At 37.8% G+C, this 27,467-nt stretch overlaps 1 protein-coding gene across 3 annotated transcripts in view; it reads right to left on the minus strand.

Annotated features, from left to right (window-relative positions):
- Positions 1 to 19,055, minus strand: part of CNOT2 (CCR4-NOT transcription complex subunit 2) — a 111,298-nt gene extending 92,243 nt beyond the window's left edge. Inside the window, exon 1 of one of the 3 annotated variants that reach the window (XM_030819992.1) lies at positions 18,972 to 19,055. The gene's annotated coding sequence lies outside the window, so the exon portion shown is untranslated. The other 2 variants (XM_003259531.4, XM_030819991.1) reach the window with 2 other exon arrangements.
- Positions 19,056 to 27,467: the final 8,412 nt, after the last annotated feature.

Below are 27,467 nucleotides of genomic sequence, written 5' to 3' on the forward strand. Positions count from 1 at the left end.
TACTAACAAATTAAATGACTAAAGGGAAGGGACAAATTCTTACAAAGTCACAGACTATCAAAATTGACTTAGGATGAAACAGACAATCTGAATAAACCTATAACAAGTGAAGAGATTGCATTAATAATTTTAAAACTTCCCATAAAAAAAAATAATCTCAGGGCCAGGCAGCTTCACTGGTGAATTGTACCAATTACAAGAAAAACTGATATCAATTCTTCACAAACTCTTCTAAAACAGAGAAGAGTTTTGGAACCTGGAACATTTCCTAACTCATTTTACAAGACCATTATTATCCAGATAACAACATCAAAGAAATCTCAAGAAATGAAAACTAAAGACTGATATATCTTATGAAAATAGGCACAAAACCTGGCCAGGCGTGGTAGCTCACGCCTGTAATCCCAGCACTTTGGGAGGCTGAGGCAGGAGGATAACAATGTCAGGAGATCAAGACCATCCTGGCTAACACAGTGAAACCCCATCTCTACTAAAAAATACAAAAAAATTAGCTAGGCATGGTGGTGGGCGCCTGGAGTCCCAGCTACTCAGGAGGCTGAGGCAGGAGAATGGCGTGAACCTAGGAGGCAGAGGTTGCAGTGAGCCGAGATCGTGCCACTGCACTCCAGCCTGGGCAACAGAACAAGACTCTGTCTCAAAAAAAAAGAAAGAAAAAAAGAAAATAGGCACAAAGATCCCCAACAAAATACCAGAAAACAAATACAGCAAAATAGGGATTGTACAACATGACCAGTTGGATTTATCCCAAAAATTCAAGAACTGTTCAACATCATAAAAATAAAATAATGTAATACAACATATTAGAAGAAACAACCACATTATCATCTCAAAAGATGCACCAAAAAAAGCATCTGAAAAAATCTAACAGCCCTTCATTTCCACTCAACATACTAGAAATAGAAAGGAACATCTTCAAACTGATAAAAGGTATCCAGGAAAAAAAAAACAAAAACACAGGTATATACTTAAAGGCGAAAGTCTGAATGCTTTCCTTATAAGATCGGAGATAATACAAGGTTGTCCACTAAACAGAATTGCCATTTCTATTTCATACTGTACTGAAGATTCTAGCCAGAACAATTAGGCAAAAAAATAAAATACAATGCATCCAGATTGGGAAAGAAGAAGTGAAACTACCTCTAATTGCAGATTACATGGTATCATAGATAAGAAAATCCTAAAGAAGCCACTAAAAAGATTCTTATAAACACATGAACCTAACAAGAGAGCACCAAAATGAATGAAGCAAAAACTGACAACTGAAGAGAGAAATAGCCAATTCAACAACAGTGGTTGGGAGACTTTTAATACTCTATGTCAATAATGAATGCAACAACTAGATACAAGATAAGCCAACAGGAGACTTGAAAATATAAAACAGTTTACATGGCAGTTTAATACTTAAGATTTTATTAATAGTAATGCTTTATAATAATTAAGTAAACAAGTGCAACAAGGTTGCAGGGTACAAAATCAATATGCCAAAATTAATTGCATTTCTATACAATAACAATGAACAATCCAAAAATGAAATTAAGAAAATAACTCCATTTCTGAAGCATCCAAGAGAATAAAATAGGTGTAAATTTAACAAAAGTAATACAAAACGTATCATAAAAACTACAAAACATTCTTAAAAGAAATTAAAGTCTATTTTGGTCCTCAATTGATTAAAAAAATAAAGAAATTAAATAACTATATAAATAGACATCCCATGTTCAGTTTCAACACAATTCTATCAAAATTCCACCTGGTTTCTTTGGAGAAATTAGCAAGCTAGTTCTAAAATTCATACGGAAATTCATGGAGCACATACTAATAAAACAATCTCGAAAAAGAACAGAGTTGGAGGATTCTCAAAAACTCCTGTTTTCAAAATTGCAGACTGTAATCAAGGGATACTGGCATAAGGATAGGCATACCAATCAATGAAACAGAATTGAGAGTCCAGAAATAAAGCTTCACATATACAGTTAGCTCATTTTAGAGAAGGGTACTAAGATAAATAAACAGAGAAAACAGTCTTTTTAACAAATACTGAGCTCCAAATCATGCACATTTTTTCACTATTACCTCCTCACATACTCTATACACAAATTTAAGTCTAGCAACATGCAAAATCTAGACGAGGTTTTAGCAGTCTCATGATAAAGGAAGGCAGCAAAACTGGAGGAAGAGGATATTTATTATATGCATTCATTCAACAAACATGTTTCAGGCACCAGTTAGAAGAGTACTAGCCAACAAAATATCCAACAGAAGTGAACAACTGATACATGCAACATAAGTAAGTCATAAAAGTATATTGAGCAAAAGAAGACACAAAACAATGTAGTACCTACAAACCCATTTGTTCGAATCTCTAGAAAAAATCTCAAATATACTGACGGCAGATCTGTGGTTGCCAGGGCCATGACTGGGGTCTCCCTGGAATCAGTGAACTTCAGGGTTGATGGGAAATGTTCTGTATCTGAATGATGGTGATGGTTAAACGGGTGTATAAATTTGTCAAAACTCATTTAAAAAAGGAGACTTAAATGGTACCTTGTATTATATGTAAACTTCCTTGACAAAGTTGATTTAAAAATAAGAATGGTATTAGTTCCTATGGATATTTAAAAATAATAAGCCCTGCATGAAAACTCACCCTAGATCAACACTAAAAACTAAGCCTGGTGTGAATTTCACTGTAAAAGTGAAGGCCTCTATAAGTATGCTTGAACAAGAACAGTACAAACAAAAAATCAGGAGGTTTTGAAGTCAAAGACCTGACTCTGGATCTTACTGGCTAGCTTATGTGACCTTGAAGAAGTTAATTACCAGTTACATGGTAGAACCTACCTTATTTACTCAATTGTAAAATGGGAAAAATTCAGTTAACCTCGTGTAACAACTGTGAAGAGTATATACAAGGTATATTTTACTGTAAGTAAAAATGTCCTTAAGGTAGCTTAGCAAAGTCTTTCCTCATTTGCCTCTGACCTTTTCTGTACCCATCTACCATTCTCTTCCTTTCCCACTACACTCTAGCCACACAGACTTCTGTGCAATTTTTTAATCATAAGACATCAAGAATACGTCTCTCTCAGGTTTTTTGTTCTTTGTTGTTGTCCCTTCCTGAAAGCCCTTTCTCCTGAACAAGCACAGGATTGCTCCCTCACCATAGGCTCATTCCTTGAGGGGAAATCAGTGGGAAAGGACTTCCCTGACCTGCCTATTTAAATCTGCACCTCATACACACTCCGTACTTTCCCTTAGTTTCTTTTCCTCCTTATCCTTACCACCATCTGTCAGACTATATGTATCTATATAGATTTTATTTTGTACACTGCTATATTCTTTTGGAATAGCACTTGGGGCACACAGTAGGAGTTAAACAAATATTTGCTAAATTAATGAATAAATGAGTAATATAAAGAAAGTATATAATACAATACCTAAATGTTACTTGTCTTTGTCTACTTCCCACAAGCAAAATACTATTTTCAAATATATCTACAGATATCAAAGTGATTTTGAAGCCCTCCAGAAAACATAAGCTTAATACTGAAAATACAATCTGATTAACCTACATTTTCAGTGTTAATACAGTAAATTAAATTAGGCAAAAATTCTTTTAAACTTTTTCACTCTAAGTTTATCCAGCTTAAACCTCTTAGAGATCAGTTTTGATATGGTACTTCTGTATATTAACCCTGTCTCATAATTGTGTGATACTATTTACTTTTTCTTCCCAGGAAGTATGGAATAATGCTTGGGAGGGGACCATGGACAGGACTGTAACATATTACTCTTATTTTGTCTTTATTCTTATTAGTAAGAATGAAAAATATAAACAGAAAACGTGAAAATAGAAGTGAATATAAAATATTCCCTCTTCAGAGAAAAAGCCAAAAAATACAAGTTTTTAAAATCATCAGTTTATAACTTTGAAATTTACAACTTTTTTTTAACACAACCATACTCAGTATCAGTGACAGTAAATTAAAAAGGACACAATTCACACAGAGCTGCAGAGAATGTAAACTGGCACAGCTCTGCTGTAAGAAAAAAAGCAACTGAATATTAAAAGCTTTGGAAGATAACCTTTCATACATCCAACATATTGATATTTGTTAAGCCTGCATGAGGTTTCAAATATACATTAATGAACTAGACTGAACTTGTCCCTACTCATGATCTAGTGGTGGAATGAAAGACAAAATTTTTTTACCGTAATAGCTAATTACAATAGATGCTAGGGGAGAAGAGTCTACTTAAGAAAACGGTAGTTGGGGCTGGGCGCGGTGGCTCACACCTGTAATCCCAGCACTTTGGGAGGCCGAGGCAGGTGGATCACGAGGTCAGGAGATCCAGACCATCCTGGCTAACATGGTGAAACCCCGTCTCTACTTAAAAAAAATACAAAAAAGTAGACGGGCACAGTGGCAGGCGCCTGTAGTCCCAGCAACTCGGGAGGCTGAGGCAGGAAAATGGCGTGAACCCGGAAGGCGGAGCTTGCAGTGAGCCAAGATCGCCACCACTGCCCTCCAGCCTGGGCAACAGAGCGAGACTCTGTCTCAAAAAAAAAAAAAACAAAGGGTAACTGGGGAAGGACTCACCGAGAATATCCTGTATACTATCGGATATGCTAAATGCTATACATATGTTGTTATTTACTCCTTCTAACCTCTGAGTTAAGTATCATTATTATACCTGTTCTTACAGAGAGAATACTAAGGCTTGAAAAGTAATCTAAGGACACAGCAATTGGCTAAGCATTGGACCTGCTTACCTCCAAAATTCATATACTTTGAAATGATTGTACTTAAATAGAAATTTCTTCTAAAGAAATAAATGTACAAACAATTCAGGTACAAGAATGTTCATCACAGTGCTATTTATAAAAGTAAAAAATCAAAATAAAATGTTCAATCATACACAATCATTAAATCAGGTATGCTCTGGCCATTAAGAATCCTGTTTTGGATAAATATATGACACTGGAAAATGCTTATGGTGTCAGTTTTGTTTTTTCAATACAGGTTACACATTAGCATGTCTACTCCAGTTTCTTCATCACAAAAATGCAAACTTTCATGGATGTCTCTGAGTGGCTTTTTCTCCCCTCTTTATTACAACTCTCCTGCATTTTCACATCCCCCATATTACCTTAATAATCAGAGAGAAAAGCGAGAGACTGTAGAGCTTACAAACACATGCATACAAAGGAAATGACAATGTTTGCCTCAGTTAACAACGGTTCTCTAGGTTATAGGCTTGGAAGTGATTTTCATTTTCTTCTCTCACTAATCTTTCTACTTTTTCTATAATAAGCATATGCTATTACTACTTTTTTTTTTTTTTAACCAGAGGTCTCCTTCAGCAGACCTCCGTATAAAAATTTAAAATTCACTCCATATAAAAATTTAAAAACCAGTAAATAACAGTATTACTTCCTTGGTATGCTGTAATAATACATATCAATATACAAGAATCCAAAATTATAAAATACGTAAGTTACAGAGAAACTTTCTATTACAAAAGAATCTTCCCTTTAAAAAAATTTACCTCAGAATTCCAAGTTGAAGTTCCCAAAGTATATAAAAACTTCTCAAATCATTAATTTGAATCAGAGGTTCAAAATCGAAGGAATTAAATACTCTTTTTCTGGGCCACTTGATAAATCTGAAACTATTTTGAAATAGTGTTAAGTGACAGAAAAGCAAAAATATATCTTTGCCTTGTCTTGATATTTCAGCACGTACATTTTTGGTCCAAGGCTGGAATATACAATTAAAAATAAAAGCCTTCTTAATCATATAGATTAGGATATAAATTATTCTGAGGAATAAATTCCCTAATTACTTTTAGTTAATTCCAGTGAAATAAGCAAAGAGCCTTGGATATTGAAAACTTTTCTAAAGTGTGGTAATAATCTCCTAAGAATAGTAAACATAACGGAGTTAACTGAGTATCTGATGCCCGAGTATTTTGCTGTGCCTGACAATCATTATTAAAACTATCAAAATTATAAAGGGGCATATCTTGACCAGAATCTGTAAATCTTCTAGAAGTTCATATGTTTTATATAACAAATATAAGTTTTATAAATAAGTTTTAGATATGAGTTATTTGCTCAATTTTAAATTATTTGCCTTAGTTAACATGAAAGAATTGAAGAGCGAACTAACTGAGGATTTAGGGTAGCTGTATTCCAATTTCCAGAGTTTTAGTATATGTTTTTAGAAGAAAAAGTATTTTGCTTGTAAGTGGCTTTATTACAGTACACGATTAAATAATCAGCACACATAACAAATACTTAATGTCAGTAACTAGATTTTATAAGGATGATCGTAAAAGCAATGCCTTTTCCTACAATGCACGACAGTCATTTTCCAAATTCATTACTCTGTGATTCACTTTCCTTGCTTTGCTACTGCAGCTATTTAGTACTATTCTGCTTGCCTTATATGGTATTTACTTTTAATGCTCCAAAAGGCTCAGTACCCAAGAGATCTTACAGATTTAAGGGACAAAGAACAGTGTAAGTTATTCATACACATATGCACAAGAATACACAAGAGTTTCAAACTACTGCACTGACATTCTCAACGCCCTAACTATAAATTAAAAATGAATTTCAAAAACACAGACACGATGTTCACAAAAAATATGCTTGGCTAACAATGATAAAGAGAAAGGACACGAATACAGTTACAAAAATGGGAATACCCCAAAGATTATAATGATATTTTACCCTAATGAAGCAGGAGTTAAGATGAAGTAAATTTCCTACTATAGATACAGAGAAAGCATCAGGACCTCAGCATGCAAAAATACTCAATTAACTGGCCTGCTCCGATGAACATAGCAGAATCATTTTTTACCACTCCCACAATCTCTCCAAACTCCCATCTCCCAAAGTCCAACAAGCCAGTTTTCTTTATTTTATTTATTTATTTATTTATTTATTTTTTTTTTTTTGAGACGGAGTCTCGCTCTGTCGCCCAGCTGGAGTGCGTGGCGCAATCTCGCTCACTGCACTCTGCCTCCCGGTCACCCATTCTCCTGTCTCAGCCTCTCCAGTAGCTGGACTACAGGCCCCACCACCCCGCTAATTTTTGTATTTTAGTAAGACGGTTTCACCGTGTTTCGATCTCCTGACCTCGTGATCCCCCCTCGCCTCCCAATGCTGGATTACAAGCGTGAGCCACCGCCCGCCTATTTATTTTTTTTTGAGATGGAGACTTGCTCTGTCACCCAGGCTGGTGCACACTGGCACGATGTCAACTCACTGCAACCTCCGCCTCCCAGGTTCAAGCGATTCTCCTGCCACAGCCTCCCAAGTATCTGGGATTAGAGACACATGCCACCATGCCTGGCTAATTTTTTGTATTTTTAGTAGAGAGAGGGTTTTCCATGTTGGCCAGGCTGATCTTGAACTCCTAAGTGATCCACCCGCCTCGGCCTCCCAAAGTGCTGGGATTACAGGCATGAGCTACTGCGCCTGGCCTAATAAACCAGATATCTATTTAAATAAAAATGCATAAAGGGCAAAGCACCCAAATGCAGCAGCATCACAAGGTAAAAATGAATGAATCATTCAATCAATCATACAACTTAAGAAACCACAGTCTCCCCTTATCCACGGTTTCTTCTTCTTCAGTTTCAGTTATTCATGGTGAACCGCAGTCCAAAAATATTACATGGAAAATTCCAAAAAGAAATAATTCATACGTTTTAAATTGGGCACCATGCTGAGGAGTGTGATGAAATTTTGTGACATCCCGCTCCATCCCACCTGGGACATGATATCCTTGCTACATATGCTACCCACCCCTTAGTCACGTTAGTAACTATCTTGGTTATCAGACTGACAGATCACAAGAAGTATAAGTACAGTACAAGAGGTGTTTTGAGAGAGAGATCACATTCATTTAACGTTTTTATATTATATAATTGTTCTTTTTTTTTGAGACAGAGTCTCGCTCTGTCCCCCAGGCTGGAGTGCAGTGGTGTGATCTCAGCTCACTGCAAACTCCACCTCCCGGGTTCAAGCAATTCTCCTGCCTCCGCCTCCCAAGTAGCTAGGATCACAGGCGCGTGCCACCACTCCTGGCTAATTTCTGTATTTTTTAGTAGAGGCAGGGTTTCACCGTGCTAGGCAGGATGGTCTCAACCTCCTGACCTCGTGATCCGCCCGCCTTGGCCTCCCAAAGTGCTGGGACTACAGGCGTGAGCCACTGCGCCCGTCCTATTTTATTATTAGCTATTGTTGCTCATCTCTTATTGTACCTAATGTGCAAGTTAAACTTTATCATAGGTATGTATGTATGGGGGGAACAGTACATATAAGGTTCAGTGCTATCCGTAGTTTCAGGCATCCACTGGGGTCTTAGAACATATTTCCCCTTGAATTAAGGGGAGACTACTATACTAGTTTCACTACAAAAACTAATAATCAGGAATAATTATCATGATGCTTTGACATGCTCTACAGTTAAACACTTTTGCTTTCATTATCTGAGTTGTCATCAGCAACACTGGGAGGTATAAATTATCAAACAGCTGAGGCTCTTCAATACTAATTCATCTGCCCAGGCAAACAGCTAGTAAGTTTATAGAGCCCAGACTGGAACCCATCATCTGAATCCAAGTGTGAAGTCTTTCCAAAATAATATATTATCTCTTCATTAAAGATAAGCATGTACTCAATGGTGCATTTCTCAACTTTCAAAAAAATAAATGATAGGTGCTAAGTGTTTCTTCTGAACTTCCAGGATTTTTGCAATTTTTGCTCTAAATAAAGGAAATGGCATGGGAACCAACACCAGTAAATATCTACTTGTCAGGAGTTTTACAGGATCATATTTAAACCCACTAAATACACTTAAGCGAAGAAGATATTTTATTAATTTTAAGGAAGAAAACAGGCACAGAAGAAAAAACTACTACAGGTAACTAACTCTGCATTATTCAGGTTGGAAAAGGTAGACACCAGTCTGTCTGAATCCTAACCCATCAGATTTATCCCACTTAACAAAGGAATTATTAAATGCCTATTACGTGCCCTGTGCTTTGCCAAGTACTGCAGACAGAGCAATGTGAAGATTTATGTATGTTACTCAAAATACTACACATCTTACTTCACAGAAGGTCATCTAAACAAAATTCCTGGTGGGAAAAACATGTTTAGACTCTAAAACTGCATTCTTGTTTACATTTACAAATCTGATACAAAAAAGAGTACAGTGCACTCTATGAAATAAATTGTGGCCAATTCTCTTATGCCTCAGAAGCTCCTCTTTAACCTAACAAGTCCCACTCCAAAACGAAAACAAACAAAAAGCCCACAAAAACCTTTAATCCTTACATCAGTTCTACTGGGTAAGTATTGTTATTTATCTACATTTTTCTTTGTTTTTATTTATTTTTATCTACATTTTTCAAATGAGAAAACTGAAGCATAGGGAGAATAAGTCACCTAGCCAACTGAAAACAGTACAATGGTGATTCCATTTCAGGCTGGTTAGTTCCAGGCATTATGAACATCACTTAAAATTTCAGAATATAACTCTTTAATAGCAGATAAATCAGCTCCATTTTACTCAGTCAAAAGTGAACTAAATAGACAATCAGGCTACGTGGGCAGCTCTAAATGCCATAGTTGAACCATTAACTTTTGCTATGATAAAACAGTATATAATGCATACAATAAAAGCAATAATTTAGGTCGGTAATCCCAGCACTTTGGGAAGATGAGGCAGGCAGATGGCTTGAGCGCAGGAGCTCAAGACCACCCTGGGCAACATGGAGGAACCCTGTCTCTACGAAAGATACAAAAATTTGCCGGGAATGGTGGCATGCGCCTGTAGTCCTAGCTACTCAGGAGGCTTAGGTGGGAGGATTGATTAAGCCCAGGAGGCAACAGAGCACCATGATCATGATACTGCATTCCAGCCTGGGTGACAAAGCGAGACCTGTCTCAAAAAAAGAAATAAATAAAAACAAAAGTAATAATTTGCTGAAACTACATTCTCAGAGAAGCAATTCTTTTTCTTTAAAAACATTAATTTAGGATTTGTTTTTGCATGTCAATTAACAAATAATGCTAGCAACCTAATATAACCAAGTGTTATATATTTTGAGAAACACACAAACATATCATAGCATTGTAAAATAAGCACTTCTAGTAACATAACATAAATATCAGCTCCTACGTAGGGATTTTATAACTGATTTAGATTTTCTTGGTATTATTCCAATTTATCCAAGAATGTTAAATCTCATGCCTAACACATTACATCAGATGATTAATACTCAAACTTTGCCTGCCCCAAAACGTATGTAAAAATTCCACCCCAGTAATGGAAAAACCTTGAACAGTAGGCATTCATTTATATGTATAACAAGTTCTCTAAAAGGTAGAGACTACAGAGTTTCAAGGCCATACAGTTCTTAACAAATAAAAATCCTGCTTATATGAATACAAAGTACTCAATTTGTTTAATGGAGAGAAAATAATCTTTCAAAAATGTCATAAACATACACCAGTAAGCTTCTAATTTTAATTGTAAATCGACTGTGGAATCTAAACTTTCCCTTGAAACACAAATCTCCTTATCAATCTCACTGGCTTTCTTTCCCCCCAATGGTTAATGGTTCCCTCATCACATAAAAGATAAGACCTCTCATACTGTGGCTACTTCATTCCTTCAACTAACTTCTCCTATGAGGTCCCAGAATTCCATCAAGGGCTATGGAGGATTACCTCGCCATTCTCCAAATCCAGAATATTTTCCTAGGATTTGTGCATTTACAATGCTGATTCCCTACCCTCCCCCATCTAGTTAACTACAAATCACCCCTTCAGGACCCAGTTCACATATCACCTCCTTGAAGCCAACTCATTAACTCCCTGAAACAAGGTTACTCTACTCTAGGATGTTTCTACAGTATGACAAAAATTTAACTTGAGGAATTATGCAGTGCAACTGTAGTGCACAAAGTAACGTTTATTGGACTGTACAAGAAAATCTAATTAAACATGAAAATCATTACTAATTTCTAAGAAAAGTATAGGTTTTATTATTCCACATAAACACATGAATTAAGGGACGTTTTCAGTTTGCTTTCCTATGTCATTTTCCAGTACTCCAGACAGACCACCCCACAACCCCTGCAATTCATCTGATGTAGAAAACAATTTCAAGGCACCTTAATAAAAAATAATCCCTCCTCCCTATTGCTCTTTGTAAAACCTATTACAGATTACTGGGTCCACCACAATATTTTCTGAAGTGAAAGACACAGATCATTATGCTTTAATCACCTCTTCTCCCGTTTAGAGCTTACCCCCATTTATGCAGAAAGCACTAAGTAATTGTTTGCGAAATTTCTTATCTTCAAACATACAAAACTTGACCCTATCTCAGGGCCTTCTATTCCTTCTGCCTGGAAAACCATTCAACCACATTTCTGCATGGCTGACTCCTTTCTCTGTTTCTGCTCAAATGATACCTCCACAGAAGTCTTCTCTCATCACCCTACTTAATCTCTTTTTTTCCATTTCTAATCAACTGCTGTACCTTTATCCCCCTTTATTTTTTCCTAAGTTACCACTACCTGAAATTATGTTTATTTATTTGTTTACTGTCTGTCTCCTCCACAATGTTACATTAATGAAGGTGGAGGCTTGCCTGGATCACCATCATATATCCAATAACAATGTCAAGCAGAGACTAAACACTCAAATTACTAAAGGATTTACTTGAAAACATCTAGAGTGCTAACATATAATCAGCCTAAACTTTAAATTTAATTTAATAAACAATTTCTATCCAAATACTACTAAAAAACAGCTAAATTATATGAACTTTGCATGTGCAGGGAATAGAAAAAGAACTTTTAAAATACACAGAATTTTACTGTTGGAAGTGACTTTGGCGATCGAGCACAGGGATTTTCAAACTATGCTCTGAAACACCTTAGTGTTTCACTTATTTGTGCTTCACAAATTCATTTAAACACTGGATTACAATTTTTTTACACACATACATCCATTTTAGGATGAGTGATATACACACACAAGTGCATTGTATACCAAACTTAAACACTTTAAAGACTATCTCAGATGTCAGGTTAACCGGTTTTGCTGTAGCAAATAGTTTGGCCTGACATAAATATACCTAGAATTTCTCATAAGCAAGCATAGATTAGAAAGATTATGGCTCCATTTTTTTTTTCTAATTTCAGGCCAGACATGTTCACTGCCATAAAAACTACACCCCTAAAGCATTACTTTGTGCAGTAATCTGTTCAGCATATGATTACCTCAGAAAAATGGTGCAATAATATGTAAAGTGTAGCATCAATGATATGTTATTACCTATTCTCATTATAACACAGTATTGGCTTTTAAGTTTTTAACGTTTTTCAATGAATGTTTATAATTTTTAAAAATATGAGCAGCTGTTGGATATTGCCAGAAAGTCAAGCTTGAAACAAAAATTTCCTACTGCTGCTTGTCTTTCAAACTTCTGTATCAATTTGATTAAATATCCAGGATCTGCAAGATGATCAGATGCAAACAAAAACAAATCCTCCATTAACATCTATTTGATTTAATAAATCACGATTTTCTCTATAAAGTAGCGCTAAAATAAATGAGAAAGAAATTAGACTGAGTCCAGTCTGAAGATGAAAATGGCCTTTGTAATTCCCAACTTCTAATTTTCTTATTAACCAAAATAGCTTGTTTATAAACATAAAAGTTAAGTTTTAAACTTATTTTAAATAATATATATAAAATTAAGATAACATATATAGAAGTCCTCTCTGCAAGCTGTAAAACATTTTAAAAATATTAAGTAGCAAAGCCAAAAGTAGTCAGGTGCTTGGAATGGCATAGTAAACAATATTTTATTTTACTGACCTATGAAAGATTCTTACAAGCAGAAAACTAAATACAAAATTTGTATGCAGGATAGGCATTATAATTTACAATGTAGAAAATACAAAAGCACATACTTGCCAGATATGACACAAAACCAAATGTTCCTCTCTCAAACACATTGTATTACATAATCAGTCATTACATTTTGTCCAGATGCTAATACAAACTGGAGCTGTTTCAACATCTGAATACACAAATGGAAAAATAGTGTATCAATATGTTTGAAAAACAAGCAAGTCTACTCACTGTTACCTAAATTGCCAGGACACATAATTTTCTCTCACTCATTTTATCATTAGTTTTTACTAAGTTTTAGTAAAAACTTACTAAATGTGCATTTTCATCTACTCACATATAAGGAAAGACATTTCCATTCAGAAAAGGCAGAGAAAGGACTAGTGTCCTGAGTACTGGATCATACTTCCTTTTTAAAAATATATACTCTGTATCTTTGGCAGCTCTCAGTCACTAAAAGGTCTCTGAAACATATACAGGCAATTAAGACATAATATTCCTAAAATCATTATCAATATTAGCATTATCTACTAAAATGCAATTCTGAGAGTCATCTATCCTGTTTTGATTTCTACATCTCTAAAATGGGCAGAAAATTGGCTCACAATCTCTTAAACAAACCTACAAAGGCCACATGTTTCTCAAAACACAGTTTCAGATTTGAGAAAGGTAAAATCTTGCATGTATCATATATGATGTAACATCTGCCAATGGCAACACCTGCAGTCAAACACGTGAACATTTCCATATGAAAATGTGGGAAAATCAGATTAAGAAAGATAATAATAATAAAATTCACAGGTATAATTCCAGTTGATATTTTCTCAGCTTGCTTATTCAAAACAAAACAAAAGAAATGATCAACTTTCAGAGCTTTTTAAATTTTGGACCTCCAATAAGACACATCTCACCTTATTTCCATAAGGGCAATTTTATTCAAACTAGAGAAATTCTGCTTTCTACTAACCAATGGGCCAGGCATTAAGAGGGAAAAGATGAGAAAAACAGAATCTAACTTCAGAAGCCCCAAATCTAATAGGAGCTCATGGGTAAGTACTGGTAAACATGATACCTTGTAAAGACAAATACAAAATATCTCCTTCAAATAATAGCCATAACCATACAAAATACAGCAAGAAATACAGATCTAAACATCCTGCCAGAAACAAAACGGGGTATTAATCACTCTATTACTAACATCCTTCCCTAATTCCATACTAACTCTAAACACACTTCTCTAAGAAGCTAGTTATCTATTTTTCCATATGTAATTAAGAAGCAAAACTGTAAGAAAGGATTCAAGGAAGTGAAGGAATACAGGAAGCCATTCTCCCCACCACTTTTCCAATCTGTTGCTTCAGATCTGTGGATTGTGAAACAGCACTGTCAAATGACAATCTAGCAACAGTTCAGTTTAATAGTATTGAGAACCTACTAAGTATTATGCACTATAGAGGCATTCGAAATGTAAACATAAACAAGGGAAAGCCATACCTCTCAGGTGCTCCCAGTCCAGATGGACAGTAAATTACAATACAGTGTGACATTCCATAATAGAAGTTTGAAGAATAAAAAGCAATACAGCAGAAGGATTTGGGGAGTCAGGAAAGATTTATGAAGAAAGTGATACCAAAGAGGAGTATGGAAGAAGTTCATCAAACAACAGAGAAGTGAAAGATACATAAAATATGCACTACCACCTACCCCCCACACACATACATGCAATTAACATACACATGAATAAAAAGAATAGGACGGGCGTGGTGGCTCACGCCTGTAATCCCAGCACTTTGGGAGGCTGAGGCAGGCAGATCGTCTGAGGTAGGCAGATCGTCTGAGGTCAGGAGTTTGAGACAAGCCTGACCAACATGGTGAAACCCCGTCTCTACTAAAGTTACAAAACCAGCCGGGCGCATGCCTGTAATCCCAGCTACTCAGGAGGCTGAGGCAGGAGAATCGCTTGAACCCGGGAGGCGGAGGTGGTAGTGAGCCAAGATCGCGCCATTGCACTCCAGCCTGGGCGACGAACAAAACTCCGACTCAAAGAAAAAAAAAAAAGAATAAGGAAAGGAAAATGTTCAGGGTTAAGTGGCAAATAGTCCAAAATATCTAACCATATATCTAAGTGGACTTAGATCCTGAGTCTAAGCATATACAAAACACTGAAGTGCCCAGAAAAGGAAAAATTTCCCATTTTTTTCTAAATTATTCACTTTTTTGTATTTCCATATTACATGTCATGAGCTCTTGACAAAAAGTAAACATTGTAAACTGTTTTATTACTTTATAATGCAGCACACCCCCACGGGATATACCAACAGATACCAACAGATTAGCATCTGTATTTCAGAGAACAAGTTGTCAGAAAACACAGTACGAATTCTATTTCCAGGACATTCCTAACAGTATAGACAAAGAAAATAAATGAACAAACCACATCAGCATGATTAGTCATAAGAGTTGAATTCTAAACTAGAAATCAAAGGATGTCAAACAGAAAAACTAAAGAAATAAAAACCTAACTTTCATTCCACTTCAAGGCAAACTTTCTACAACGACATCAACTTTAGCACAGCTCTTTTCAAAATATCTGGTATAAGTCACAGTGAAATTCAATCCCTTTAAGTATCACAGGTAGAAACTGCTCTTAGTAAGGAAGAACAGTCACCTGTATCATCAAGCAGAATAAGTTCTACCATAGCACTAGATCCCTTGATTAACACTGTATGTAATTCCACTCAAACATTACAGTACACCTCATATTAACTCTGCCCCTAAACCGCCCTACCTGGTACCTTGGATCTTTTGCCTCTTTGTGTTACAAAATCCACTACAGATCCAGGTAACAAACATCATAAATGTTTGGTGGTATATTTTCCTGAAATCTCAGGCAAGTAACTTGTCCTCAAATGCCTATTCAAGCAGGCACATGGCATTGTTAGTTTGCTTTCAAATATGTGATCCCAACAGAATGAACTTTCTACAGTTACAAATTTTAACAACAAAAAAAAGCTATTATTTAACACTGCTTTTAAACAGCAAGAAAATAAATTGTAAGCTAAGTTCTTTTCACTAGTCTATTAATGCTTACTCATTATTTCATATATACATGTGAAGCATACATTTTATTTATATTATCAGAAAATCTTACGAAGTAAGTCTGTCACTAGAAAAGATAAAACTATAACTTATACAGGTTGTAAAAAATTCTGTAATGGTCTTTCAAAATACAAGTACTTTTAATATCAGTATCTACTAAAGGAATACAAATGAGAACTGGCTTAGAATCACTTCTAATAAAAACTATTCATACACCTGAAAATTTTATTTACTTTTGAACAAATAATTTTCAGGTTATAATAACTGTAAAGCATCTCTGAAAAATCAAAAAGTGCAACATTCAAAGTTATAAAGCAAAAACAAAGGTAATTAGTTCTTGTAGGGAGGTACATGGGAAGTTGTATCATTCTGAACTTTTTTGTTTTTGTTTTTTGCCCAGCATCAGAAGATAAGCCACAATCTGAGTTTTATCTTCAAGATCGGGTACTTGGGGATATAAATCACTCACACATAAGCATTTTGCCCTCATTTTTCCACCATATAAATTAAAGTATTATAGAAACTGAAAAACTGTATAGGCTGTATTTGCTGCTTGGTTAAACAAACAGGCAATTCTCATTCCCTGAGATCAGATTAGGTTACAGATATCTCTACATTGTATACTTAGAAAAAGACTCCTGCCAACAAATGTTTACATTAACTTATTTGTATTGATGAAGCACTAATCAAGATGCAAAAAAAAACTTTAGCGGAGTTTCTCACTTCCTCTCTAAAATACAAAGTATTCACAAAAATTATTACAATTCAAGCTCTCAGAAAATATGAGAGAAAGGTACCTTTTTTACAGTAAGGATCTTACAAAGTCAAGAAATAAGTGAGTAGAGTGGAACATGTTTTGTCTTTAGGTGTATTTTGTATTTCTTTTTCTTTAAACATTATGAAAGAACTACAAACTAAACAAATTCAACATACAGAGCTTACTAATTATCTTGGTCCATTATAAAACATTTCAATGAACAGAGATCTGAATATACACTTAACCATTTCAGCCAACTATGATTCTTAACCCTTTCAATCTGCAATAGTTACCTTACAAAATTGTAAGAGATTTATTCATTGACGTTTGGAAAGAACTGTTGTCAATTATGCCAAGCATTCCCAAACTCAACACAAACCTTGTATGTAAATGGATACTTTAAAATTTCTATCTCATCCCTCACCCCATACTTTATTCTTTCCATTTATATTGCTTCAAAAGGGAAATCAAGAGTCACACTTATGATTCCGAGCTCTAAAAATTCCTAATATCAAGCATGACACTAAATACGCTCAACTTTGAATCTTAAATTCAAGTTGGCCTCCCTCGTGAACTAACTTTAACTGAGTACTTTTTACCATTTCGCCAAGAACTAAGGGTTCGAAGCAGTGTACTTAATTATGAGGAATTGCCCAAACGATTTTAAAAGGAGTGGGATTCTCTGACCAAGAATTTTATGAAAATGAAACAAAATATGTTGCACTCAGTCTTCCGGATGTTGAAAAGTGAAGATGTCTCCAAGGATTCGAAGGAAGTTGATGTTTAGCTTCCTTCTGAGAGGGTGGTACCCTTACTTAAGACTTTTGTAGTAGTAATACCGTTAGGCCTGGAATAAATATAAAGTCTAAAACCTTGGAAATACTTTGTACAAAAGAAAACTACAATTCTCTTTTGCTAAGAACCACAGTTACCAAGAGTTGTCAGCTTTCTCCCAGACAGACAACAGTGCTTCAATGAAGAACTACAAAGGCCTCTTTTAACCCTACTCTTTTCTTGTTAAACTTTTAAGTGAGACCTACGACAGCAAAAGGTGGAGAGGCGCCTGCGGAAGTAGAAACCCAGGGCTTGCAACTTCACAGACAGAAGCGTCTGTGGTTCCTCCGCCGCCCCAGGACCATCTGGACTCAGTCTACGACACTACGGAAGCTTCACCTTCCTGGTGCGGTGGCAGAGGCGGCATCGCAGTTGCATTCCTTCTCCCTCCACCACGCACAGCCTTCGGTATCCCAGGGCCTGCGGGCTCCTGACACCCGTTAGCCAGTCCAGTGTCTCCCATCTGACACTTGCAAACACACTAACAGAAATACACATAACTGGCAGATGATATACGTGTATTGAGAGAATGTAAGAAGCCACAGACAGCACCAGCTGCCGGAAAGGCGGCAGAGCCGTCTAAAGCGGGCTCGAGCTCCTCGGCCACGGCCACTGCCGCCTTCTCTTCTCCCCCAGGAAGCAGCGCGGCAGCAGCGGCTCCTCCGCACTGGCGGGAGCCTAGGGGAGTGGAGTCTGGGGAAGCCCCAACACTCGCGGATGGGACCGGGCCTAGGATCTGGAGCTGCTGCTGCTGCTGCAGCGGCCCGAGTACAGCGACGCTTTACGTCCGGTCCACCACCACCCCCATACACACCCCCTCCCTCCCTCCACCGCCGCCACCCCCCCTCCCCGCCCGCTCCGCTCTCCCTCTCTCGATTGGAGCCGAGACAAAAGCAACGGGAAGCGGTGGGCCGGGACGCTACCGGCGGACCCTGGGCGCGACCGGACCGGCCCCGGGGCATTCCCCCGCCTTGCAGAGGCCCCGAATCCGCCGCCCCCGCCGCGCGCCCCGCTGCCAGACTTCCGAAAATTTGCCAAAAACTCACCGCATGAATTTTCTTGTCCCGCGGATCCAAGATGGCGACGTATCCACCGCGGAGGCTGCTGGGAGCAAGACCTTTACCCTCTGACCGCCGCCGTGACCCCCGTCGCTCCGGCTTCCCTCCAGGCGGCAGCGGAAGGTGGGAGCGGCGACTGCAAAACGGCAGCGATGGGGTGGGTAGGCCGCTTCCAGCGTGCTTGTAACAAGGTGGAGAGAGGCGCGTCACTCCCCTACCGCCCTTACCGCCGCTCCGTCTTGTCACCTACCCAGTCAGAGGGAGGCTTGCTGCTCCTCCGCGGCCGTTACAGAGAGCGGGGCTTCTGCGGCCGCTACCGTTTCCCTAGGGCCAGGTTGCTTCGCGGGGGGCTCTGGTCCTGAGTCCGAGGGGGACCGCGGGGTCCAGGGGCGATGAATGGTGAGGTGGCTTCAGTCCGCCCTCCCCGGGGACGCTGAGCGTGTTCGTGTTTGTGTTTGTGTTGGACACCCCGCCCCCGCACGTCCGCCTCCTCACTCCTCCCCTCCTCACTCCCGCCACCTGGAGCGAATCTGACCGTGTCCTTGTTTCCTCCCTCAGCTCCCGCAACCTCCGGAGCTTGTGCGCGTACTTCAGGGACCGGCACCACGTCACCGTCACCTCCTGAGTAGTGAGTTCCCCTCTGATGAAACCACTGGTGTATTTACTCACAATCCCCACCTTTTTTTTTTTTTCCCAACCTGATGGAAGGAGGTACATAATGGAGAGCAAGTTTTTAAAGCACGGTCGCGTCGTGTGAACTTGCTCTAGCCAAACTAGGTTTATAGCAGTTTTTCTGGGTCTCGTTCCCCGCAGTCCCCACATAAACAAGAGTGACCAGCTGGGTCATCCGCAAGACCGTTTGAAATTATTGTGGCTTAGGTGGAAACTTAAAGCAGTGAAGTATCTGCTTTCCAGAAAAATCGTTGTCGTTCAAAGTGAAATTAAACTTGTTTTCTTTGCAATAATTCCCCTTTATTTCCTTGTATATCTGTAAACTCTTCACTTTTTTGTAATTAGTAGACAGTTCGGACTTAAAAAGAGCCTCTGCACATGTGTTTTGGAATTGTGTGGCTTCATAATGTGAAAATTGTTCTTTTCTATTTGAGTAATTAAAGTACAGTTAATTTGAAGCAAATAAAATTTCTATTTCCATTGGTTGTTTCTTTTAAAAAGTCACCTTTTACTTACAAAAGAATCACTGTAATCCAGTTTAAATTTATCATTGAAGGTCAAAAGCAAGAAATAGCAAGAAACACAAGCATACTATAAAATAAAAGGTAACGGTCATGTTTTTGAAGGTAAGGTGTTTTGACATATCAGCAGACATTGTGTGAATTTATTTCAACTCCTAGTGGTACTGGTGTAGGTAGAAAATGTATTGCTTGGTTGTTCATTTCATCAAACACTCCACTGTTTTTTGTTTTCTTTTTCACTTCAGGAAAATTCGAGGAGGAACAACACATTAGTGTCTTTCCTTTCTTTCTCCCCGTCTTCTCCAAATAGTCCCTTCCTCTCCTGCTTTCTCCTCCTCATGTTAACATCTTCAACCATAAGATGGTGTGTTAAAAGATTGAATATACCTCTATGGAATGACTTCTAGAGGGTGTAAGTCTGATTTGAGAGTTTTATTACCTTGAGTATTTTACTGGAAGAGATAGAACAACAAACATTTTCATAGTAAATGTGTGGGTTAAGAGTGTTAGGAAAAAATACACTGATACTATTACTTTCAATATTTGATACTACTTACTTTGACTCTCACTGAACACTATTTGTTTAGGATGAATTCACTTTAAGCCGTGTTGAAGAACAAGCCTTTAATTGTCCTATTATTTGTGCCAAATCTATTATAAATTTGTTAAAAAATTTTTAATACCTACCTTAGAGGGTACTCTAGGTATTTAATGAGCTAGCATTTGTTAAAGGCTTGTATAGTAAGAATTCTTATAGTAGGAGTTCTTACCAATAGATGGGACATTTTTTAAATTGTCCTGTTACATCAAAAAGTTCGTCTTTATTGGTAATGTTGATCAAGTTTGCCCATTTGGTAGTTTGGTTTTCTTTTAACTATCTTACTAGATTTTCTTACTTTTACCTGAAAAGTAGTCCATACTAATAGGCGCATGTTTTGTGTATTTCCAAAATATGTATTATGTTAAATTCTCTGTACACTTTATTTAAAAATTACAGACTTTGAGGAAAAAAATACCCTATTAAGGGAAGAATGAGTTTGTGTATAACTTGTAGAAGAAGGAGGCCACACATTTTTAGAAAAGTATGGATGGTATTGAAAATTTTGCCATGGCAAGGGATAAAAAGGACAGGCTTCTCTAATGTGTCTAAAACAACATTTGAATTCCCTTTGTTCATTCCCTAAATCTGCTGCTCCTTTAGAATTCCTGATTTTCATAAATAGTACCATCATTCACTTACTTGCTCAGGCATAAAACTTGGAATTTTCTGTGATTCTTCATACTCATACTACTCATCAGACAGTACCATCAATTCTTCCTGACAAATATATTCTGAATTTAGCTACTTATCACCTCCACTGCTACAACCCTTGGGAGCCACCATCATCTCTTGCTGGACCACAGCAATATCCACACTAGCTGCTTTCACTTTCTATCTGTACCCTCATCAATATTTTCCCATTTAAACCGTTCTCTATATACCAATCAAAGCAATCATTTAAAAAATGTTGTTAGGTTATGTCACTCCCTTGTTTAAAACCCTCCAATAGCTTCCTTATGCACGCAGAATGAAATCGGAATTCCTTACCATAGATAATCTGCCTCCTGCCCACTTCTCCATCTTCCCAGGAAGCAGCACGGGAAGTTGTTCTCACCCTTCTTACTGCCTCCTTTCTGTCGTGGGCTGAGCTTTTTCTCGTCGGTAGCAGAGCCTGTTAGTTGTCCCCAAAAATTCCTCCATTTTTTTCATAGTAATAGACAGGGATACATGGCTACCCAGAACAAAGACTATGTTTTGCAGCCTTCCTTGTAGCTGTGTAATAGTGCTGGCTGATGGGATATAAGCAGTATATCATGTGGCACACTTGTAAAACCATCCTTAAAAGACAGTTGGTGCACACCTTCAATGCAGCTTTTCCTTTATCCTGTACCGTGGAATATAGATGTGATGGCTTGGAACTCTAGCTGCCAATTTGTGTCTCATGCAAGTTCTCTCATTCTTGGGATGGCAAAACTAAACTGGTGGAAACCAGGGTCCATGAGGACTTTGTGGATCAGAGCACCATGCCAGCCCTGCACTCGTAAATGTCTATATTATTAAAGCCACTGTTTTGGAGTCTCTTGTTCTCAACTGAATTTAATCTTACCTGATACTGTGTCTCAGGGCCTTTGCACTTGCTTTTTATTTTTTACTTATTTATTTTTTTTCTGCCTGGGATGTGGTTTTTCTGTCTTGGATATGGCTGACTCATTCTCTTCCTTCAGGTTAACCCAAATATCTTTGACAGGCCTTCCCTGGCCACCCTATCTAAAATAGCTCCCGTTCCCATTTATTCTCTGTCAATCACGTGCCCTTCTATTTTCTTATTAGCATTTATAATTTATCATTATCTTCTTTATTCACTGTTTATTTTCTACTTCCCTTCCCCTTACAAAAATATAAACTACACCTGTTTTGTTCACTACTTTATCCTTCACACATGGTAGGCATTAGATAAATGCTGTTAAATTACTGAGTGAATGAATCAACAAAATTCTTATCCAAGATTAGCTAGACTTTTTTAATAATAAATGAGTAAATGTCAAAAGATATCCTTAACACAAAATTTGTAAAATCCAATCTGGGAAACAGGAAAAACAGTACTAAACTAATAGGATATTAGCCTCCAACTTAGTAAAGAAGATGTCTACCTTTTTCTGGGAAATCTGTAAGGCTAGTACAAGGAAAAAAAAAAAAAGTAGACTGCACTGCAATATATTCCAGGGCTAAAATTCACACTAAAAGGGGTCTGATTTATAATTTACTAGACCTCAGTTTCTTCATCTGAAATATGTGTAAGAATCTTAAGCTTTGAATGGTAATACTATAACAGTTAAAAGTTTAATAGTAAGCCCAACTTGTGAGTGACAAAACATGTTAAACATTAATTTAGTCTTCAGGCATTATTTTAACAAGTGGTTATTTCTTGATAATACTAGCAAGGATTCAGAGAAACAGGGCTGCTTATATTGCTGAGAGTGTATGCTGGCAGCACTTTTCTAGAGTGCAGTTTGGCAATATGTATCAAAAGCCTTGAGCATGTGCATTTGATCCAGCAATTCTTTTAGAAATGTGTCATAAGCAGGCTGGGTGCAGTGGCTCATGCCTGTAATCCCAGCACTTCGGGAGGCCAAGACAGGTGGATCACCTGAGGCCAGGAGTTTGAGACCAGCCTGGCCAACATGGTGAAACCCCGTCTCTACTAAATACAAACAAATTAGCTAGGTGTGGTGGTACACGCCTGTAGTCCCAGCTACTTGGAGGCTGAGGCAGGAGAATCACTTGAACCCGGAAGGTGGAGGTTGCAGTGAGCTGAGATCATGCCACTGCACTCCAGCTTGGGTGACAGAGCAAGACTCTGCCTAAAACAAAACAAAAGGCCAGGCACGGTGGCGCACACCTGTAATGCCAGCACTTTGGGAGTCTGCGGTGGGGTTGGATCACCTGAGGTCAGGAGTTCAAGACCAGCCTGGCCAACATGGTGAGACCCCATCTCTACTAAAAATACAAAAATTAGCTGGGCATGCTGGCAGGTGCCTGTAGTTTCAGCTATTGGGAAGGCTGAGATGGGAGAATCACTTGAGCCCAGGAGGCAGAGGTTGTAGTGAGCCGAGATTGTGCCACTGCACTCCAGCCTAGGTGACAGAGCGAGACTCCGTCTCAAAAAAAAAAAAAAAAATGTATTATAAGCAAATAAGGGTGTGTTTAACAAGTTAGTTGCAAGAGTATTCTTTACTGCATCATTTATTAGGAGATTGGTTAAGCAACATCCATACAGTGAACATTTGAAATGATGTGGAGGAAATTTTATTGACATGATACATTGTTAAGAGCAAAGAAAAAGTTGTAAAATACAAATGTTTAATTTGTAAGTCTCACAAAGATCATCTAACAAAATATGCACGAGGTGTTAAGTCAGCCTTGCAAACGTAACTATTTTTTCATTATTTTTATATCAGTTACTGTTATCGGACCATTTTATATTGACTGAGGATCTTTGTTAAAACTTCTTCAGCCTTCTGTGAAATCTTGTTATGATGGCTATAGTGACCCTATATGAAACACAACCAGAATATGTTTATGCTCAGATATTTCAAGCAATATTTGATGCTTAAAATACCAAAGTGACCATGAAAATGAAAGAAATTTGGATAGTTCCTTAGAGTTATTTGTTTGTGTCTCAGATATGAACATAAAGTATGTTTTTAATATTATCAATTTTGAGTATAATAGAATAAATGCCTTCTCACCTTAATAAGATGTTCTGTTCTGATGCAGTATTCATTTGCCATGCATTTTTCAAATGTAGCTGAACCTCAGTCATGTTCCAGGCACTATGTTTTGTCTCTGAGAGAGGAAAAACCAAACTTTTTCCCTGTTCTCAAATACTACTCAATACAATACTTCTGCAACAAGATGGGGTGGGGTAGTGGTCCCCCCTCACCCCTGCCCACATCAAACCATCAATTCTCTAGCAGACATCAGCTGGGTGTCTCAATTCTATTCAGTTCTGACACCATCTATCTGGAGGCAGCATCAGATCGAACAGGTTGAGGGCTCGGTTCTGCAGACTGCCCCCACCATTTCCAGTGCCAGCCCCAAGTAGGTTGTCACCTATACTCCTGACCAAGCTATAAATCAGGATTCCCATGATCCCTTCCTCAGGTTCAATTAGTTCACTAGAGTGGCTCACAGAAGTCAGAGAAACACTTTACTTGCATTTAACCATTTATTATAAAGGATATTACAAAGCATATAGGTGAACAGCTGGATGGAAGAGGAATCTGCACACCTTTTCTCCTAGACCTTGCCCTATGTATAGGGAGAAGAGGTGTGGCAATTCCATGCCTTCTCTAGGCAGGCCAGCTTCCGGGAACCTCCTAGTGTTCAGCTATCAGGAAACTCTCTGAACCCTGCCTGTCCTTTTGGGTTTTTATGGATACTTCATTATGTAGGCATGATTGATTACATTATTGGTCACTGGTGAGCAAATAACCTTTAACCCCCTCTCCCCTCCCTAGAGGTGAGGAGCCAGGTTAAAGTTCCAACTCCCTAATCACATGGGTGGAGTCCCTGGCAACCAGCTCCCATCCTGAGGCTATCCAGGAGCCCATCAAGAGTTACCTCATTAGAACAAAAGATTCTCCTATCATCCAGGAAATTCCAAGGGGCTTAGAAGCTCTGGGTCAGGAACCAAGGGTCAAAGACTGAATAGAATAAGATTCTCCTAGTGCCCCATCTAGAAGTTTTAGGACCTCTGGGCTAGGAAACAGAGACGAAAACTAAAAAATGCATACAGAAAATAGATCTATATATATAATATTATAAATCACATCACCTTGTCATTTAGTTCTCAAGAAAACTATGTGATGTCAGAATAATAGTATAATTTTTTCCATTTTCTTGTATGCTACATGTATGTAGCAGATATCATTTAAATTTGTGAACCACATTTCCCCCCCTTTAAATATCCTTGTCCATATATTGAATCTCTCTAATACTCATCACCATTGGAATTGATCATGGCAGTATTAAAGCCACTTCTATTCTGAACTGAACATTAAAGATGCTATTACCCCTCCAGTGATTTTGTGGGTCACTATCATCTATAAAAATATTCTAAAAGGAGAAGCCAAATAAATGAGGTAACCAGTGGAAAGAATATAAGATCCTTGGAATCTAAAAAGTGGCTGTAAACAGTCAGCATAATAAAACCTCTAACAATAGAAAATAATTATAGTTACTGCTTAGTTCAGCATCTGCTAAGTGGCAAGCACCATAATTACATGATATCACTCAATCTGTGTAACATTTCTGTGCGATAGGTGGTATTTGCATTTTACAGATGAAGAAATGGAGGCTTTAAGAGAGGCTGCTAGATATATCTAGAAAACCCCATCGTCTCAGCCCAAAATCTCCTTAAGCTGATAGGCAACTTCAGCAAAGTCTCAGGATACAAAACCAATGCGCAAAAATCACTAGCATTCTTATACACCAATAACAGACAAACAGAGAGCCAAATCATGAGTGAACTCCCATTCACAATTGCTTCAAATAGAATAAAATACCTAGGAATCCAACTTACAAGGGACATAAAGGACCTCTTCAAAGAGAACTACAAACCACTGCTCAATGAAATAAAAGAGGATACAAACAAATGGAAGAACATTCCATGCTCATGGGTAGGAAGAATCAGTAACATGAAAATGGCCATACTGCCCAAGGTAATTTACAGATTCAATGCCATCCCCATCAAGCTACCAATGACTTTCTTCACAGGATTGGAAAAAACTAAAGTTCATATGGAACCAAAAAAGAGCCCGCATTGCCAAGTCCATCCGAAGCCAAAAAAACAAAGCTGGAAGCATCATGCTACCTGACTTCAAACTATATTACAAGGCTACAGTAACCAAAACAGCATGGTACTGGTACCAAAACAGAGATGGAGACCAATGGAACAGAACAGAGCCCTCAGAAATAATGCCGCATATCTACAACCATCTGATCTCTGACAAAAACAAGAAATGGGGAAAGGATTCCCTATTTAATAAATGGTGCTGGGAAAACTGGCTAGCCATATGTAGAAAGCTGAAACTGGATCCCTTCCTTACACCTTATACAAAAATTAATTCGAGATGGATTAAAGACTTAAATGTTAGACCCAAAACCATAAAAACCCTAGAAGAAAACCTAGGCAATACTATTCAGGACATAGGCATGGGCAAGGACTTCATGTCTAAAACACCAAAAGCAATGGCAACAAAAGCCAAAATTGACAAGTGGGATCTAATTAAACTAAAGAACTTCTGCACAGCAAAAGAAACTACCATCAGAGTGAACAGGCAACCTACAGAATGGGAGAAAACTTTTGCAACCTACTCATCTGACAAAGGGCTAATATCCAGAATCTACAATGAACTCAAACAAATTTACAAGAAAAAAAAACCCCATCAAAAGGTGGGCGAAGGATATGAACAGACACCTCTCAAAAGAAGACATTTATGCAGCCAAAAGACACATGAAAAAATGCTGATCATCACTGGCCATCAGAGATATACACATCAAAACCACAATGAGATACCATCTCACACCAGTTAGAATGGCCATCATTAAAAAGTCAGGAAACAACAGGTGCTGGAGAGGATGTGGAGAAATAGGAACACTTTTACACTGTTGGTGGGACTGTAAACTAGTTCAACCATTGTGGAAGTCAGTGTGGCGATTGCTCAGGGATCTAGAACTAGAAATACCATTTGACCCAGCCATCCCATTACTGGGTATATACCCAAAGGATTAAAATCATGCTGCTATAAAGACACATGCACGCATATGTTTATTGAGGCAGTATTCACAATAGCAAAGACTTGGAACCAACCCAAATGTCCATCAATGATAGATTGGATTAAGAAAATGTGGCACATATACACCATGGAATACTATGCAGCCCCCCAAAATGATGAGTTCATGTCCTTTGTAGGGATATGGATAACGCTGGAAACTATTATTCTCAGCA

Source organism: Nomascus leucogenys, chromosome 10, assembly GCF_006542625.1.
Source record: "Nomascus leucogenys isolate Asia chromosome 10, Asia_NLE_v1, whole genome shotgun sequence".
NCBI classification, from domain to species: Eukaryota; Metazoa; Chordata; class Mammalia; order Primates; family Hylobatidae; genus Nomascus; species Nomascus leucogenys.